General features: G+C 50.0%; 1 pseudogene across 1 annotated transcript; it reads left to right on the top strand.

The window, feature by feature from the left end:
* The first annotated feature begins 5,508 nt into the window (after window positions 1-5,508).
* LOC307181831 lies at window positions 5,509-6,849 on the top strand (annotated as a pseudogene). Its single transcript has 2 exons — window positions 5,509-5,528; window positions 6,497-6,849. The product of its transcript is annotated as an uncharacterized misc_RNA (transcript).
* The last annotated feature ends 11,328 nt before the right edge of the window (window positions 6,850-18,177 follow it).

Genomic DNA, 18,177 nt, shown 5'->3' with positions numbered 1-18,177 from the left:
AACACCCCAACAAGAAACCCTGTACCCAGTAGCAGTCGTGCCCCATTCCCCAGCCCCAACTAATCTACTTTCTCTCTCTTTGGATTTGCCGATTCTGGACATTCCATAGAAATTGGATCTTACAATATGTGGCCTTTTGTGGCTGGCTTCTTTCACTTAGTATATTTTCAAGATTCATCCATATTGTAGCATGTGTCAGTACTTCATTCCTTTTTAAGGCCATATAATATTCCACTGTAGTTAAAACATTGTTTTTAACCTGCTTTAAAAAATAACAACTTAAAGAAAACCCCGCATATTAGGAAAGTAACACACATCATTGCAGGCGGTCTCCTCTGAAACATGAGTCATGCAAGAAGCTTAGAGATCATGGCAGGGAACAACTTTGTCATTCACTCATTCACTCGTTCATTTATTCATTCAACAAACACCTGCTGAGCCCTGACGTTGAGTTGGGCCCTGGAGACCCAGAGGTGGAGCAGCCCTGGCCGAGACCTTGCCTGGGTCCGTCCAGCAGGATAGCCCAGCCTGAATACAAACACTTGAGATCAATGCAGATGCTCTGAGGAGAGATGGTAACAGCAGGAAACTAGAGTGAGGGGGGACCTTGTGCTGGGGCTGAAGCAGGTGGAGGCTTTCCAAGGAGTTGGGTGGGGGTGGCAGATGGGGCAAGGGCATGGGGTGGAAAGGCCTAGCAGCGGGAACAGCATGTGCAAAGGCCCAGAGGCATAAAAATCGGCCCTATGCTTCCCTTTCAAGCAGACCCACCCAGTCAGGAAGGCTTGCCTCTCTCTGCACACACCCTCCCCCGCTCCTCTCCTAGTCCCTCTTTCACAAGCCTATTACCAGAGCAGGCCTCTTAACCAGGCTTCACAGAGAGAACCGCAGGGAGGGGAGACCGGAGGCTAGAGAAGCCAGGGGTTTCTGAAATTGGACACAAAAATTTTACATCCTCATCTCCACACACCTCTGACTGATATTTACTTTCTCATCAGTTAGGAATGGGGGCAACAAACTTCAGTGGTGTCAGCTGCACCCGTGACTTTGTCACCAACAGAAACCCAGATATTTTCAAATCACATTTCAACTGAAGAAAAATCTTTAAATATCATTTACACTCACTGCTACTTTAAAATGATGAATTTTAATTTTATTTATTTAATTTTGGCTGCCTTGGGTCTTTTTTTTTTTGCGGTACACGGGCCTCTCACTGCTGTGGCCTCTCACGTCGCGGAGCACAGGCTCTGGATGCGCAGGCTCAGCGGCCATGGCTCACGGGTCCAGCCACTCCACGGCATAGTGGGATCCTCCCAGACCAGGGCACGAACCCGTGTCCCCTGCATCGGCAGGCAGACTCTCAACCACTGTGCCACCAGGGAAGCCCCTGCCTTGGGTCTTTGTTGCTGCACTAGGGCTTCCTCTAGTTGCGGCGAGCAGGGGCTATTCTTTGGTGAGGTGCGCGGGCTTCTCATTGTGGTGGCTTCTCTTGCTGCAGAGCACGGGCTCTAGGCGCGCGGGCTTCAGTAGTTGTGGCCCACGGGTCCCGCCGCTCCGCGGCATGTGGGATCTTCCCGGACCAGGTCTTGAACCCGTGTCTCCTGCATTGGCAGGCGGATTCTTAACCACTGCGCCACCGGGGAAGTCCTAAAATGATGAATTTTGGACTTGCAGCTTTGGTCTTTTTATTTAATGTGCTAATAAATAAAATACACTACTACATTGCACACGTGTTTAAAATTTTTTATTAATTGCTTTTCTATATAATTGGTTTCCTCCATCTACTCATTTTAAAATACTGTTTAGAGAAGTCCATAGGTTTCCCCCAGACTGCCTCTGGGGTCCGTGGCATGCAAAGTTCAAAGGTGCCTGGTCGAGAAAGAGGAAAGTTCTCAGGGGTGGCAGTGGAGGCCCCAGGGGAGGAGCAGGGGCAAGAGGCCAGGGCCCGGACCGTGGGGAGAGCCCGTAAAGGGCCTGCCACCCGGCCTACGGAGGGCGCAGACGGGACTGGTCCTTGCGGGGAGGGAGGAAGCCACTCCGGCCACTAACCCGGTTAATCTAACCGGACCCCAAAGCCCGACTTGTGAGGATGGTCAAGGCTGCCGCATTTGACAGCCTACAGCGTGCCAGGAGCTCCAAGCGCATCCCGTGTTACTTTCGCACCTTCCGATGACACAGGCCGGGAAGGCGAGGCGGAGGTCCCCAGGGCAGCCTGTGGTTCCCTGACGCCGCAAGTCACCCCCACGCTCCGCCAGCGCAGCCTCCGGACCCTGCCTGCCTGTCCCGCCCACCCTGAGCGCAGGTGCCACGGGGCGAGGGGGCACAGCGTCCGGAGCCACCGCCCTCTTGGGACGCTTGCTGGTGCTGATTCCCCCTGGCCTGGGGGAGCGGCTTTCCCAGCTGCTGCCATGGGCCTTCGGACCCGGACGCGACGGGGCGCACCGGCCATGCCGGTGGGGGGAGGTGGGCCCCATGGGCCCAGATGCGCCGCGGCGCGCAGCCTTGGACAGCCCAGCACTCGGCAGAGATCCCGAGAGTGCCACCCGCTCAACAGAGGGGGCTCCTCAAGGCCGGCCTGTAGTGTGACAGAATCCCATCTCCTTTTTTACAGGTGGAGAAACTGAGGCTTAGAGAGGCTGCGTGACTAGCTCGAGGTCACACAGTGAGTTGGTGGCAAGGCGAGAAGAACCCAAGCTCCTGAACTCCCCGGGCGGGGCCTCTCCCCACGACAGTCTGAGAAGGCAGCAGGTAGAGCCCATGAGGTGTGATACTAAGGTAGGGGCCAGCTGCACATTTCGGTGTTCCCAAGGTAAGATGTGTGTCGTAAGAGAAGTGAAAAATTTGGGCCCCCAAACAGGGACACACAGTTTGACCCATTATATTTTTTAAAGGGCCGGTGGTGTGGGGTGGGAACTCAGAGCCAGGCTACCTGAGTTAAAACCCTGCCCTCCGTCTTCCCTGTGACCTTTAATTTAAGAGCTCTGTGCCTCAGGTTCCTTACCTGTAATAGACATACCTAGTCAGGCAGGTTATTAATGCATTTCTAAAGCTGGGAAGAAATGCACCAATAGTTAACAGTGAGATTTGGGGTGATTTAATTTTGCTTTATTTATACTCATACCTGTACAGTGCAAGCTGTTTTAATTCCTGCTCACTGGAAAGTTTCGAAACACTTGGAACCTGTCTGTCTTAGTTACTGACGTATCCCAGCACTGAGCATGGTGCCTGGTGCACTGGACATGTTTGTTGACTGAATAAGTAAACTATCAAAAACAATGCCCGCCCTCTTGGAACACTCATTTGAGTAAAGAATAATTCTACCCAAAGCAATTTTGATAATATGCAGAAATAGAGAAAGAAGAAGAAGAAGAATGTATGTATATGTATAATTGAATCACTTTGTTGTACAGTAGAAATTAACACAACATTGTAAATCAACTGTACTTAAATAAAATAAATTTTTAAAAAATGAGGGCAGCACAGAAAAAGAAAAGAAAAGAAATAGAGAGCCACAGGAGGGAGGGGACCCATAGCTAAAGGGAAGGGGCAGGCTGCCTGGAAGAGGTGATGTTAGTGGCAAAAGGGGTACGGACGTGACAGCCTTTGGTAGTGTGTCCGCACGGACAGAAGCTAGGTGTGCCACAAGCTCCGCAGGGCACAGCACTAGGGAAGGGTGGACAGGTGGTCCAGCCACAGTTGAGGGCCATGAGCATCTTGCTATAAGTCTGGATTTTGCCTGGGGGCAGTGGGGACCCATGCATGCTCTGAAGCAGGAGAGAGCTAGGATGGAGATGGAGCTTCGGGAAGACTAGCTGGGGAGGCCCAGGGCAGTACCCCTTAGGGTGCCACAATGGTCCATTTGTGAGGTGGTCTGGTCTGGGAGGAGGAGAAGAAAGGGAAGACATTTCTGAGAAAGTTGATCAGGAGTCGAACTTCCCACAGAGCAAACGGCCAGCCCAGATGGCTTCACCTGTGACTCTCACATGCATTTAAGGAACAAAGAGTTCCACTCTTACACAAACTCAGAATGTAGAAAAAGAGGGAAATGCCCCAGTCCTTCTGTGAGGCAGTCATAGCCTTGACACCAAAACCTGATAAGGGAAATGGGAAAAAGAAAAAGTACAGGGCAATCTCATGCATGAAATACAGGCAAAAATTCAATGTGAGTAACAAACGGAATCCAGCAATACGTGAAAAGGATAACAACACAGCCAAGGTGGGTTAATCCCAAGAGTGCAAGCAGATTGGTTCAACATTGGTAAACTCAGCATAATCTATTGCTTTAACAGAAAAAAAATGAGAAGTCATACCATCCTCTCTATGGTTGCAGATGAAATTCAAGCTCCATTCATGAGAAAAACTGTTAGCGAACTAGGAATGGAAGGGACTTCCTTGCCCTGATAAAGGGCAGCTACAAAACCCTATAACAAGCATCACATACAGTGCTGAAGCACTGAAAGCTTTCCCTGTGAGACTGAAAACACGACAAAGATGTCCATTGTCCACTTCCAGTATGGTTCAAACTGTCCTGAAGGTCCTGGCTAGAGCAGTAAGGCAAGGAGAAAAAGGGTATAAAGATTCAAAACGAAGAAGCAAAATTGTCCTTATTTAGAGAGGATAGAAAAGTCACAGAACCAACACATAAGTTACTAGGACACAAAGGTTTTAGCAAGGACACAAAGGTTTTAGCAAGGTTGCTGGATATAAAAATCAATGTGCAAACCCCGCCCCCCCCAACCCACCAGTGTTAAAAAAATTCTAGCTAAGACAATTAGAAAATGAAGGAAGAACAACCATTTACAATAACGTCAAATATAAGCCTCTTAAAACACGTACAAGACCTCTTTGGAGAAAATCATAAGACTTGATAATGAGATAAAGAGGCCTCAGTAAATGGTGAGATATACCATGTCCATGGATTGGAAGACTTAACATTATAAAGAGAGCCACACTCCCCACATGATACATACGTTCAATGCCATCCCAGGTAAAACCCCAATGGGCTGCATCACAAGGCTCTGCACTGGGCTTACCTGCAGGGAGAAGGGAGGATCATGGTCAGGACAGGGCAATGTCTCTGGGGTTCAGCAGTGTTTTTATGGGGGGGGGAACATTTTCAGGCGAAACTGGTCCATTGCTGTTGGCCTTGTAAACTGATGCATCCCTTTGGGGGCAAAATTTGATAATTGTATATATCAAGATCTATGAAAATGTGGAATGCTTTGACTCTGTCATTGCTCTCCTGAGAATAATCCAAAAGAAAAAAAAAAGTAATTTATTCCTTGCCAACGTTATTTTAATCCTGAAAACTGGGAGGAAAAAGCCCCTCAGTATCCAGCCACGTGGCTTGAATTCTGGCCACCTACTAGCTGCTTGACGTCAGGAAAGCCCCCTCTTCTCTGGGTCCGTTTCCTCCTGTGTGGAATGGAGGGAATGGTGTCCAGCCCTCGGAGTGACTGCAAGGCACCTGGCACCCAGCCAACAGCTCCCTGAAGCCTTTCTGGAGTAAGCATGCCCCATGCTCCCGGGAGGTGACTCTCCTGAGGTTGATGCAGCCAGCTAGGCTCGGCTACCAGCCCAAGTGCCCTGGAGACAACGTCCCCATGGCTGCAAAACCCCACCATTCTGCTCTGCTCAGCACTCCCCGACCACCCCGGCTTCCGGCACCCCAGTGCTGTTCTACAAGCCGCTTCAGCTTCCCAAGCACCCACCTCCACACCCCATCCAGAGGCGCCCCGGCCAGGGCCAGCTGCTGCAGCTCACCAGAGTGGATAGCAGCACCTGGCTACAGCACAGCACCTGCTCACACACCTGCTGGCCCTGGGCTAGACCCGGCTTCAGCGCAGCTGCCCGCCTGCCCACCGTCACTCCCGTCTGTCTGGATCAACTGCCATTTCCTGCATTTCCTGTGCTCTGACCGACTTGGCAAAGGCACAGGGCGAAAGGGAGGTGGCCCCCGGCCTCACGAGCTCCTGGGTAAGTTAACGACAAGCCTCCAGGCTCGTGGCTGTCTTCCATGAGGATGGCCTCCACAACCAGCTGATCCCACCACAGAGGCCCCATCTAGGAGCCCCCGCCCTGGTCCTGCTGAGGAGTGCTCCTTGGTCTGCAGTCTCCCCACCCTGGGTCCTGAGCCCCTGGATGCTACTGCAAGTTACAGATAAAAGGCCATGTAGAAACTAGCGAAATGGGCCACGTTGTGACTTTTTTGGGGTATTTTTCACAGATATCACAAAATAAGTCCATTTCAACCCAGAGGGGACTGACTTACCCAAGGTCACATGGAGTTAGCAGAGACAAACAGAATCCAGGTCTCTGATTGTGGGCTAGGGCCCGCCCCGCGCGCCAAGCTAAGGTGCTTTACATACAGAACCTCACCTCATTCTTACAAGTGCCCTGAAAGCCAGGCCTGTTTCCCCACTGTGGCTCAGAGAGGTTAGGTCACCTGTCCAAGGTCACACAGCTAGTAAAGAAGCAAGGGGGGCCCTGTTCTTCCTAGTCAGTGTCCAGCTTGGGTCGCATTTAGGACGCAGCCACAGAAGCAAAGAATTGTCAAGCTGGAGCAGGCAGGCACTGGAGAAGCCCAGCTCATCCACGGTCAAAGCCCAGCAGGACACAGCAGTGAGCGGGAGTCTGTTTGGAGGCGCAGACAAGTTCCTCCGTGCTATGTGGGGACAACAACAGACACTCAGAAGGACGTGCAACCCCCAAAGCAGCAGATGATGATACATATCTGTGGAGAATGTCCCACAGAAAATGAAATAAAATCCAGGGATCCAATCTGACGCAGAGAATGCAGATACAGAATAATGCACAAGGACTAAAAGACTGGTGGTTTCTGACGCTCGATGAAACGTGGAATTCAGAGGAATATCTCCATTTGGATTTGGATTTGCTGTTAATGTTGTATAGCTTTTGATTAGTGTACTTTATGAATACAATGCTATACACATGATTTCATTTGAAAAACCATATTGTATTTGGGTATCTATTAATAGCTTATATTGGGCCCGGGTTTGATCCCTGGTCGGGGAACTAAGATCCCGCCAGCCGCAAGGCACGGACGAAAAAAAAAAAAAAAGAAGAAGAAAAAGTTTATACTGTATAGAGAGATTATTTTTTAGTTCAATTTAAAAAAAAGAAAAGAAAAGCACAGCAGATGCGGGGCGCTTCCCACGGCTCACACTTAGCGGCTCCTGTGGCGTTTCCCTCCCCAACCAGAAGGTAAGGCGGGGTCAGGCTCCCGTTGCAGGAACCCAGGAGCCCCCACAAGCACGCGCTGCTCAGCCTGCTCTCCCCTTGCCTTCACACCCTTTTGTCCCAGTTAACTCGGAAAGCTTTAAGGTCGTTTGGGAGCCCGACAGTGCAGATTCCCACTGGAAGGGACGGCCGGCCTACTGTAGCTCCAGGAAGGCGCCTCCGTCCTGTGTGCCCCACTTGCCTCTCCTGCAAATCCAGGCGGCTTCCTCACCTCACCTGGATCCCGAGGCAGTTGTTCCACTCCAGAAATAGCTCGTATTTGTTTTACAACTTTTGAGCTGATACAGATTCCAGCCTCATTTAAGGCAGAGGAGTTTCTTTGTCCCTGAGGTAGGCCAGAACCTGCCCTGAGGACAGAGCCACACCCATGACCCAGGTCCTGCTAGAATTCCTTGATGGGCTTTGGAATCAGAGCTTTGTTAAAACCAACCAGCAACTAGGTTTAAGGGCAGGGGGCCCGGCCAGGTGTTAAACCACCCCCAGGTATATGCAGTGTGTAAAGGACGGGCTGAGTTTAAAGCAGGAAGTGACAGCTAGTTAGTTCTACCCCTTCCCTGACCCATTTTGCATTGGGAATTAGAAAGACGGAGGCTCTGGGAAGTCACTTTAGTCCAGATTCCATATTAAGCACCTCTCTGTACAAGCCCTGGGAAACCAGCTGCTTGCTAACAATGGAAGGAGGAGAGAGAAACAACAGGTACCCAAGGCAGTACAGAACTACACGCCACGATGCTGCAGGGGAAGGGAGAAGGAATAATGGGGAGGGGTTGCTGCCCAGTGCGGATGGTGAGAGACGGCTCTGTCTGGCCAGGCCGCTGTAACACAGTGCCATAGGCTGGGTGGCTTATAGACAACAGATATTTATTTCCCATAGTTCTGGAGGCTGGAAGCCTGAGGTCAGGGTGCCAGCACGGTCGGGTCCCGGTGAGAGGTCTCCTCCTGGCTGCAGATGCCCGTTTTCTCACTGTGTCCTCACAGGGCAGAAGGAGCAGAGGAGCTCTCTGGGGTCCATTAGGGCACTAATCCCATTCACAAGGGCTCCACTCTCATGACCTAATCACCTCCCAAAAGTCCCACCTCTTAATTAATACCATCACATTGGAGACTGGATTTCAACACATGAATTTTGCTCGGGGAAACATTTAGTCCTTAGCAGGCTCTCTCTCTGCAGTGGTTATATTTCTTATTTTATTCATTTATTTATAAAATAAATTTATTTATTTTTGGCTGCGTTGGGTCTTTGTTGCTGCATGTGGGCTTTCTCTAGTTGCGGTGAGCGGGGGCTACTCTTCACTGCAGTGCGGGGGTTTCTCTTGTTGCAGAGCATGGGCTCTAGGTGCGCGGGCTTCAGTAGTAGTTGTGGCTTGTGGGCTCTAGAACGCAGGCTCAATAGTTGTGGCACACAGGCTTAGTTGCTCCGCGGCATGTGGGATCTTCCTGGACCAGGGCTCGAAATCGTGTCCCCCGCATCGGCAGGCGGATTCTTAACCACTGCACCACCAGGGAACCCCTGCATTGGTTATATTTTAAACCGACAGGGGTTAACACAGGGAATTAATTTACAAAATCACTGGATGGGCTGAAAACAATGGGCCAGAGATCCAGGGATGGCTGAACCACGAACAAGGGCCGAGACCAGGAAGGCCACCACCGGGATTGCCGAATTCAAAGGTGTGCAGCAGGGAATTGACCCAGGGATCAGAAGGCAGGGTGACGGCTGGAGGTACAGCCGTGGATGCGCTGGTGTCTCTGTGATCTTTCTCGCCAGAAAACCAAGTACTGAGAAGCCTTGCACGGAGGGGTGCTCAATATGGGAACTGGACTGGAAGTGATTTCCCTCCAGAGCCTCTGTCTTTCTAATTCCCAACGCAAAACAGCCCTCAGCGTCAGAGAGGGGGTAGAACCAATGAACAAACGAATGAAGGAACGAACTAACTGCACTGCCACCTCCTGCTTTAAATTCAGCCTGTCATTTACACACTGCATATGCCTGTACACGGCAAAGCTGACACTTTATTTCAGCCTTCCAAAATTGAGTATCTGATCGAAGAAACCCAATTTTCACCCAGAACCCCAGCGACCAGGGAGTCTGGGAAGCAGAGCAGGGAAGAAGGTGCCCAGCCCATCCTCCTTCCCAGGAGGCAGAGGGAGAAAAACTCCCCACAGGCCCGACGCTGCTGGTGCCAGGGACTGGATGGGGAGGGAGAAGGCCTGTTCCCAGGTTTTGGTCGGTGCAGTGGGTGGGCGGCGGGGAAAGCGTGGAGCTGGGGGGCCGGAGAGGGCCAGAGTTCAGCTCCCACAGAGCTGAGTCTCTGGGCCTCTTTCCCAGGCCTGTATTTCACAGGGCAGTGGGGAGCTTTTCTGTAGAAGATCATTGATCAGGGGAGAAAAATCAATTAAAGCCCACTGACTGGAAAAGTAACTTGGGCTGGAATTTTTCTAGGGGAAAAGCAGCTCCAAACCATAACTTATCTACTGCTCTATTAATAACACACGAAGCCACAGCCGATAAGCAGAACAAGCGTGAAGCGTATACATTAACTTTATACTGAAGAGGGAGGAGCCAGTGAAGCCGGGGAGGGAAGGATGACGTATGGGGACAGGAAAAGGGAAAGCAACAGAGGAGGAGAGGAAAGCCCGGGAAGAAGCCAGGGAGACAAGGTGCAGAAAGGAGAGAATCAAGAGGAGGGAGAGCTGGGTGCAGAGGGGGAAGCGTTGGGCGACAGGGCCGCAGCCCCACATAGGCAGCGAGAGGCCCGGGTGATGAGAGGCTGACTGTGCCTGTTCTCCCATAAATAAGAACTCTATTTAGTTCACCAGGAATATAAAAATACGCCATGCTTCTGGAAGCAGGCTCCAGCTCCTCTGCCCCGAGTCGCTGACGTAACCCATAACCAGCAGGAAGAGCCGTGATGCGATCCTCAGCCTGCTTCCTAGTGACCCAGATGTGCGCTGCCTGCCTCCTTCCAGCTTATTTCCCGCACTTGCTCAGAGCTCAGTAGATAAGCTTGTTTTCAATTCTTTACATTCTCCCTTGCCTCGCCTAAGGTGACCGTTACTAACTAAAGAGTGGGTACATTCCCGTTCCTTTCTTCGTGCTCATATAACATAAAGATTATCTGTATATCTATATCTGGGGGGGGGGTGGGGAGAGGATGGGGACGATGGAGGGGAGAGAGGAGCCGACAACATATACACACAAGCACAACCGCAAGCCTGCAAGCCTGCTGCCACACGGACCATAAACGGCGCACCGATCAGAGAACAGAGGTGGATCAAACAGGGAGGTCTTCTGCCCTGCCCGGCTGGAGTGCTGAGGAGGTGGCCTTTGAGGTGGAAGTTGAAGGATCCAGCGGGCAGAGGTGGAGCCTGGGGAGGAAGACATTCCAGAAGGAAGGAAAGGCAGGGAGGGACAAGGCACACCCAGTGTGACCGCAGAGTGACATCTTGCAAAGGAGGAAGGAGTAGGGCTGACAGGAGGCTTGTAAGAGGAGGTTAGGGCCAAAGAGCTGACTTGGGTCTGCCTGGATGGTCAGAGCTCACAGACGATGGGCGTCAACCAGGATGAGCGCGGGAAAGGCCCTTTCAGCTGAACCTACAGCCTGAATGCCTCGCCTAAGTGTCTCACGTGGCTGGACGAAATCAGGTCTAGGGGCTCTGGACTCAAATTCTTTTTTTTTTTTTGGCCACGCTGCGCAGCTTGCAGGATCTCAGTTCCCCAACCAGGGACTGAACCCAGGCCACGGCAGTGAAAAACATCAAATCCTAACCACTAGGCCACCAGGAAACTCCCCTCTGGGCTCAAATTCCACGACGCCCACCAAGTTAGTGGATTCTAACACTGCCTCTTCCACCTGAAGCAACAGGTTCCCTGAAGGCCGTCTGGTACCCGGTGGGCCTGTTCTTCGCTGACCCCTGGGTGCCTAGCGGGGTGGCTGCCACGTGGGAGCACCTAATCTAGTGACTTGAACTTGCTGCTCTCTCGCTTTCTGTGTAGTTCGCTGGGGAAACTGATGACGCCACTACACCTTCTGAGTGCTGCAGGAACACCCAGGGCTGTGGGCACAGTGAGCGGCTCTCCAGGGACGGTCTCAGAGGCAGGGGGCTGACAGGTACTAGGGGAGCATTCTCAGGTGGTAAGAAGTCAAATAACCTGCTCTTTAACTACGAGGGAAGGGGGGAGATAGGTAGAACGCTTGAAAATGGTTAACCACTTCACTACTCTTAGGTTTTTAAATGGGGAGAAAGCTCCCAGCCACCATTCTTCCTTCTGATAGGGAAATGGTACAGTTAGTTGTCTAAAGTATCCAAAAGATCTGATACAAAATGGGAAATGATGGGAAAAAAGCACAAATTTAATATGGATAATTTGGCTTCCACAAGCTTTTCTTCATTTGCTACTTTAAAAAAAATTATAAAATACTTATTTGTACACCCATGTTCACAGCAGCGTTATTCACAACACCTAAAATGTGGAAACAACCCAAGTGTCCGCTGAGGGATGAGTGGATTAGCAAAATGTGATATGTACATACGAAGGACCATCATTTGGCCTTAACGAGGAAGGGGATCCTGACATACCTCATGACGTGGATGAATACTGAGGATATTTTGTTAAGTGAAATAAGCCAGACAATAAAAGGACAAACACTGCGTGATTTACTTACATGAGTGAGGTACCTAGAAGTCAGATTTACAGAGACAGAAAGTGAATGGTGAGTGTCAGAGGCTGCAGGGAGTGGCAAGTGGGGAGTTACTGTTCGACAGGAACAGAGTTTCAGTTTGACAAGATGAAAAGAGTTCTGGGGACGGACGGTGGTGAGGGATATACAACAATACAAACATACTTAACACCAACGAACTGCACACTTAAACAGGCCTATGATGGTAAATTCTATGTCTTTTACCACAATAAAAAAATCTAACAGTAAAAATACATGTGTGATAACTGCACACAAATATAAACAAACAAACAAAAACCTACCACATAAACCCCAACTGCTCAAAATCCTAGTTCCCGGAAGCAAACGACACTGTTTTGACATGTTTACTTTCCACTTCTCCTATACCTTTCCCTCAAAAGAGCTGGGATTATAATATATACATAAATGTGCTACATTTTTGCTTATTATTGTATCGTAGCATTTTTTTCATACTAAAAACGTTTACAAAATTAAAAATCATTACATATAAAATCTATCCCGTGGATTCCATATGGACGGACCATAAAATTACCAAGAGACAACCCTTTAGACACGCAGAACGGTAACACCCCCTTCAATGTCCCTTCCCCTCCATCCCATTCCCTGGTCTCTCGTTCCCCAAGGGAACAACTTACAGTCTCCCCTGTGGCAGTAGGTCAAGAATGGGCCCCTGCAAGTTCCTCGCACCCCAGGACAAGGGTTTACGTGAGAAGCCCAGTGGGAGCAGTGGGTTCACGGCTCCACAGGGCCTGACCCCTGACTCTGCAATTCCCTTCGCCTTTCCACACAGTCACAAGATAACGCCACAGTCCTCGCCATCACGCCAGTTTCTGGGCAGGAAGGAAGAGGGGCCGTCTTCTCTTGGGGCTTTATCTTCTTATTAGGGAAGGGAAGCCTCTAATGTAACATGTTTTCCTTAATATTTCACTGGCCAGAACTGGGTCACGTTCTCCCCGACTCCTTTTCACATCCATCACTGGCTAAAGGAAGTAAGACTGCCTTGGGGGGAAAAGAAAGGGACTTCCTGGCGGTCCAGCAGTTAGGACACTGTGCTTCCACTGCTGGGGACCTGGGTTTGATCCCTGCTCGGGGAACGCAGATCCCGCAAGCCATGTGGCGTGGCCCAAAATTAATTAAAAAAAAAAAATTTTTTTAAAAAAGGACTGCCTTCGCTGTTTAGCCAATTATGATTTATCCCGCGAGCTAAGATAGTTCCACCCTCTTCCCGAAGGAGCAGATTTCTACCTGCTACCCGAAGAAAAAACTGGGGCTCTGTAAGGAGGGAGCATTGGATGCTGGGAGAAGAGTGGTCGCTGGCCAGACACCAGAGTGGATGCCACAGGGACCTGATGTATTCTGCTAAACAAATGCACACACGTACATCCGCGTGACATACAGTAACGTGTTCAACCACTCCTCGAGGCTATTTCTAGAAGGGATTTCTGATGTACGACCCCAGCTTACATAAAGGCTATGTGAGAGTCAGCAGCTAACATCGAGCTGGTGGAATAACGTGATGGACGACGGTCAAGACGCCTCCTGTCTCCACAGGCTCCTATGACAGACACAGCCAATAAGATGAAGATCCACATATTACATCTCGTATGTAACAGGTAAGTCACTAAATTTGGATCCAAAGAAAAGCAACGGTTTGAATAGAGGATGGGGAAAGGCGATTTAAAAGCTACATACATGTGAAAGCAAGCAGTGGCTGGTTTGCAGCTCTGAACACTGAAAGGGATGAGTTCCAGTGAACCTTGACACCATGAAGTCACAGCTGAACATGGCCAGGCCCGCTACAGGTGGAAGCCAGAAGCGGACAGACTGTAGTCTTTCATCGAGTAGGCTTTGCATCTAGAATTCAGTGGTTTGGGGAAAAAAAAAAAAAAAAGGGATGAGTAAGCGTCCAAGGGAAACTACCACTTCATGGCTGGAGAGATGTGTGTGAGCAGATCTATAAAACACCTCTACCTGCCTGTAACACAAGCAGCACTGTTACCTGCTTACCACTGGATTAATACATGAATCAAGGCATTTACTTCGGCAGGAAATGGTCTTTCTATGTGGACTCCCTCTTTGTTGTGGCAGTTGCACTGGGGGTTTGCTTGTAGTAAAACGTTTGCTTTGAGAGGGCTGGAGCAAAGACTGTGTGGGCTTTGTGCAGGTCAAAATAAGACCGTTTTTCCAAAGCACAGTCTCCTTAAAGGGTTTCATTTTTGAAGACACTTTTGAGAAATAATTAGAAATATACACTTTCATGTAGTTTGGAATAAGCAATATTCTTTACTTGTTTCACATTATAAACCAGTTTTCACTGTTTGAATTTCCTAGAATTATGTCTAATTTCCAGACACTTATTTGCTCGCAAACGTGGAAATTCCTACTACTCAAAAAATCTTAAGGACGAGTAAGCTAAATTCAGGGTTCCCAGAGTCTGATTACTTTAAGACTCTGCCACGCTGCTTAGCCCATGAAGCAGCATTTTCCTGTCCCCACCAACCCCCATCAAAGTACACCACCATTCATTTAACACTTAGGGCGTTCCAGGCCCTGAGTAACTCAGATGCAGGAACAGCTACGAGAAAGCAGAAGAAACATCCCTACCTTCCGGAAGCTTCCAACTCAGGAACTATCTACAAGTAATTAAAGTAAAAGACAGCTAACTGCTTAGCAAGTTGGGAATTTTCCATGCTGCTGGGAAACGGAAGACCAGGGAGGGCGTTATTTGCAACTGGAGGGTCTAGGACGCCTTGAGGCAGGCTCCGAACTGAGCGTGAGGAAGGCATTCCTTAAAGAACGGGAGTATGAACAAAGGCGGAAAACGAAGGGGCAGATTCACCAACAATGACGCTTCTGTGAGGCGGAACTGCGGGGGTGGGGTGGTGCCGGGAAGCAGCAGGAGGGAGAGTGAAAACCAGGAAGAGGTGAGGGAATTTATTTCGCACCTATTACATGCCAGGAGCATTGTGCGTATTATTTAGATCAAACGTTACAACAATCTTGAATAGTAATATTCTGATTTTACAGATCAAGAAACTGGCCCAGAGGGGGTCTCCTGGTGGCCTAGTGGTAAGGATTCCCAGCTTTCACTGCCAGGGCCCAGGGTCAGTCCCTGGTCGAGGAACTGAGATCCCACCAGCCAGGTGGCCCGGCCAAAAAAAAAAGAGTGAGAAATGCGAGTAGAGGGAGGAAAGAGAAGACGACTGAAAATTGGGGCATTATTCCAAGGTGAGGTTGCCAGACAAAACGCAGGACAGCCAGTTAAATCTGAATTTCAAATAAACAAGGAAGACTTGTTTATCTGAAAAACCAAAAAACAGAAAGAAACTGGTCCAGAGAGTTCAACAAACTCACCTGAGATCACTTAGCTTATAAATAGTGGAGCAAATATTCAAAACCGGGTCTGTCTGATCAGAACTCCTATTTTTTTCCTGCTATGCCATGCTTCCTTTGAGCCCAGCCAAGGATTCGGGACTTTATTCCACGTGCAGGAGGGCTGGAGGACACAGAAGGAGCATCATGGGCACTTCTGCTCTGACAGGGCGGACGCAGGTCCGGCATTGGGCAGACGAGAAACTCCCTGCCCTCAAAGCATGTGCAGCTTTGTGGATGAGCAGAAACATTAACAGCCGTTTTCATTATAATGTGAGGACAGTGAGAGCGATTTGGTCAGAATGCTATGGAAATTCCCCCCCAAGGAAGGCTTCCTAGAGAGGTCATCTGAGCTGTTTCGGAAGAGGAATAAGGTCGAAGGAGGTGAGAAAGGATCTCCTAGGCAGAGAAAAACAGTCTGAAAACAAAGGTGTGAGCTCTTGTGGTGCATGTATTTGGGAGTAGCGGGAAGGACAGAAAACGAGGCCGGCAGGTTTAGGAATGCCCGGCTGAGGAGCAGCTCCACCCCGAGTTTGCACTGGAGTAACGTGGTCCCATCTGCATGTTAGAAAAACCCAGGAGAGCCTTGGGAACAGAGAGGGCTGGAGGCAGGTAGAGCGGCTGGTCGCCAAAGCTTTAGGTGAGAGAGCGCCAAGGCCTGCACCAAGACAGTAAGAGCAGGAATGGAGAAAAGTTGGTTTGAAAAATATTTAGGAGGACTTGGTGGCTACACACGGGGATTACGGAGCCAGAGGAGTAGATGATTTCCAGATTTCGGCCCTGGGCAACTGGGTGTGACTGGTGAGAGGGTAGGTGCCCGAGAGGAAGAGGGCAAGAAGGTTGTTAGGGAGACCCCGTGGGACACTGAGTGGGGACAGTGGATGTACGTCGAGAGCTCTGTGGAGAATCCAGACTAGAGACAGAAGCTAAGACTGCTCAGCACGCAGGTGGCTGTTAAGGCCACAGGGATGGATGAGGTGACGCAGGACAGCATACAGAAGAGGGCCAAAAGGAGGAAAAGTCAGAAGCGAGAAGATGGACAGCAGAGCTAAGGAAGGAATCCGGGGACCGAGCAGCCGGCCACATGAAGTGCAAGAAAGGATGAGAAAACGAGGTCAGAAAAGCCTCACCTGGGCAGGGCACCACAGCAGGTGAGGACACAGTACCTGCGGCTCAACAGATGGAGCAGAGACTCTCAACACAGACCTGGTCTCATGAGGCTTCGCTGGGAATGGAAGGAGATGGGCAATGGTTACAAGGAGACACAGGGTCAAGAGACAGCCTTGTTTCTGAAGACCAGGAGAGGGATTTCCCTGGTGGTGCAGTGGTTAAGAATCCACCTGCCAAGGCAGGGGATGAGCCCTGGTCCGGGAGGATCCCACATGCCGCGGAGCAAACTAAGCCTGTGTGCTACAACTATTGAGTCCACGTGCCACAACTACTGAAGCCCGCGCACCCAGAGTCTGTGCTCTGCAACAAGAGAAGCCACCGCAATGAGAAGCCAGCGCACTGCAACAAAGAGTAGCCCCCGCTCGCTTGCAACTAGAGAAAGCCCGCGTGCAGCAACGAAGACCCAATGCAGCCAAAAATAAATATATTAAATAATAATAAAGACCAGGAGAGACTTAATCCAAAGAAAAAGAGCCAGGGACAAGAAAAGAGCCAGGGACAGACAAGAGATGACAAGTGATGGCACAGAGCCCGAGAGGAAGAGGAGGAGGGAACACAGGTAGAGACAGGACACAGGCTCATCCAGGAGCGGCCACAAAGGGAGAGCTGGTGTCTGAGGGAATGAATTCTGACCCTTCCAACTTTCTTGAAGTAGGAGGCATTGGAAGTGGGCTACTGCAGTGGGGACGGAGAGAAGGACACAAGCAGATTTCTTATGAACTTTGAGGCAAGTAATTTAAAGAATCTGCTGAGCAAAATGGTGGAGGGGGGCTGAGTCGGGACAAGTAAAAAGAAATGTCAAGTGACATCACTTAGGTGATGTCGGGGACCATAAGTCACTGCAGAACTCTACATACACAAGTGGCGTTTCTTCCAGTAGATGCCAGGATCTCAGAAGTATACAGACAAAAGTGATACAGACAAAAGGGTGACGTTTTATCAGCCATAAGCAGTGCGGGAAGCTGAGGATGCTGGTAATCGATTGTGGAGTTCTGGTCTGGGAAGGAAAGAGAGATTAGAAAATTGAAGGTTTGAGGCTGAAATAAAGGGATAACAGGAAAGACGGTGTGAGAGCTGGAGAGGATAGGAGATTGGGAGTTTAATGTGCCAAATGTGGGACTTCCCTGGCGGTCCAGTGGTTAAGACTCTGTGCTCCCAATGCAGGGGGCATGGGTTCGATCCCTGGTTAGGGAACTAAGATCCCGCATGTTGCACAGCGCAGCCAAAAACAAACAAAAAGAGATTCCAAATATGGCACTGCTCCTAGGAATGACAAGGACCAGGATATGGCAGCCGAAGAGGTGGGAATGAAGGTAGCTGGAGTTTTGGAAGCCAACGTAAAGAGGCTGCAGTGACTCAGACGACTCAGGGGCTGGTATGGCCTAGGTTTGAGAGAAAGATATTACACAAGTTTAAGCGCCAGGTCTTCGATGAGCACGGGAGACAGTGAGGTGATGATAGAGAGGGGCATTGTGGGGTGATGGCTTTAGCCTCCAACCATGTCAGTCGGCACTGCCTTTGGTATGATTTGGTCAGTCACTAGGAAAAGATCCAGGCGATCCACGATCGCATTCTCGCTGCAATGACACCGCTGTTTACTCAAAACAGTGCAAGGACACTCCCAATCCACCCCTCGGGGAATAAGGGGATGGCATGGTTTGGAATATGATAGTTC

Source organism: Stenella coeruleoalba, assembly GCF_951394435.1.
Source record: "Stenella coeruleoalba genome assembly, chromosome: 2".
Taxonomy (NCBI): Eukaryota; Metazoa; Chordata; class Mammalia; order Artiodactyla; family Delphinidae; genus Stenella; species Stenella coeruleoalba.
The sequence above is the reverse complement of the archived record's forward strand: the minus strand, read 5'-3'. Positions and strand labels throughout refer to the sequence as shown.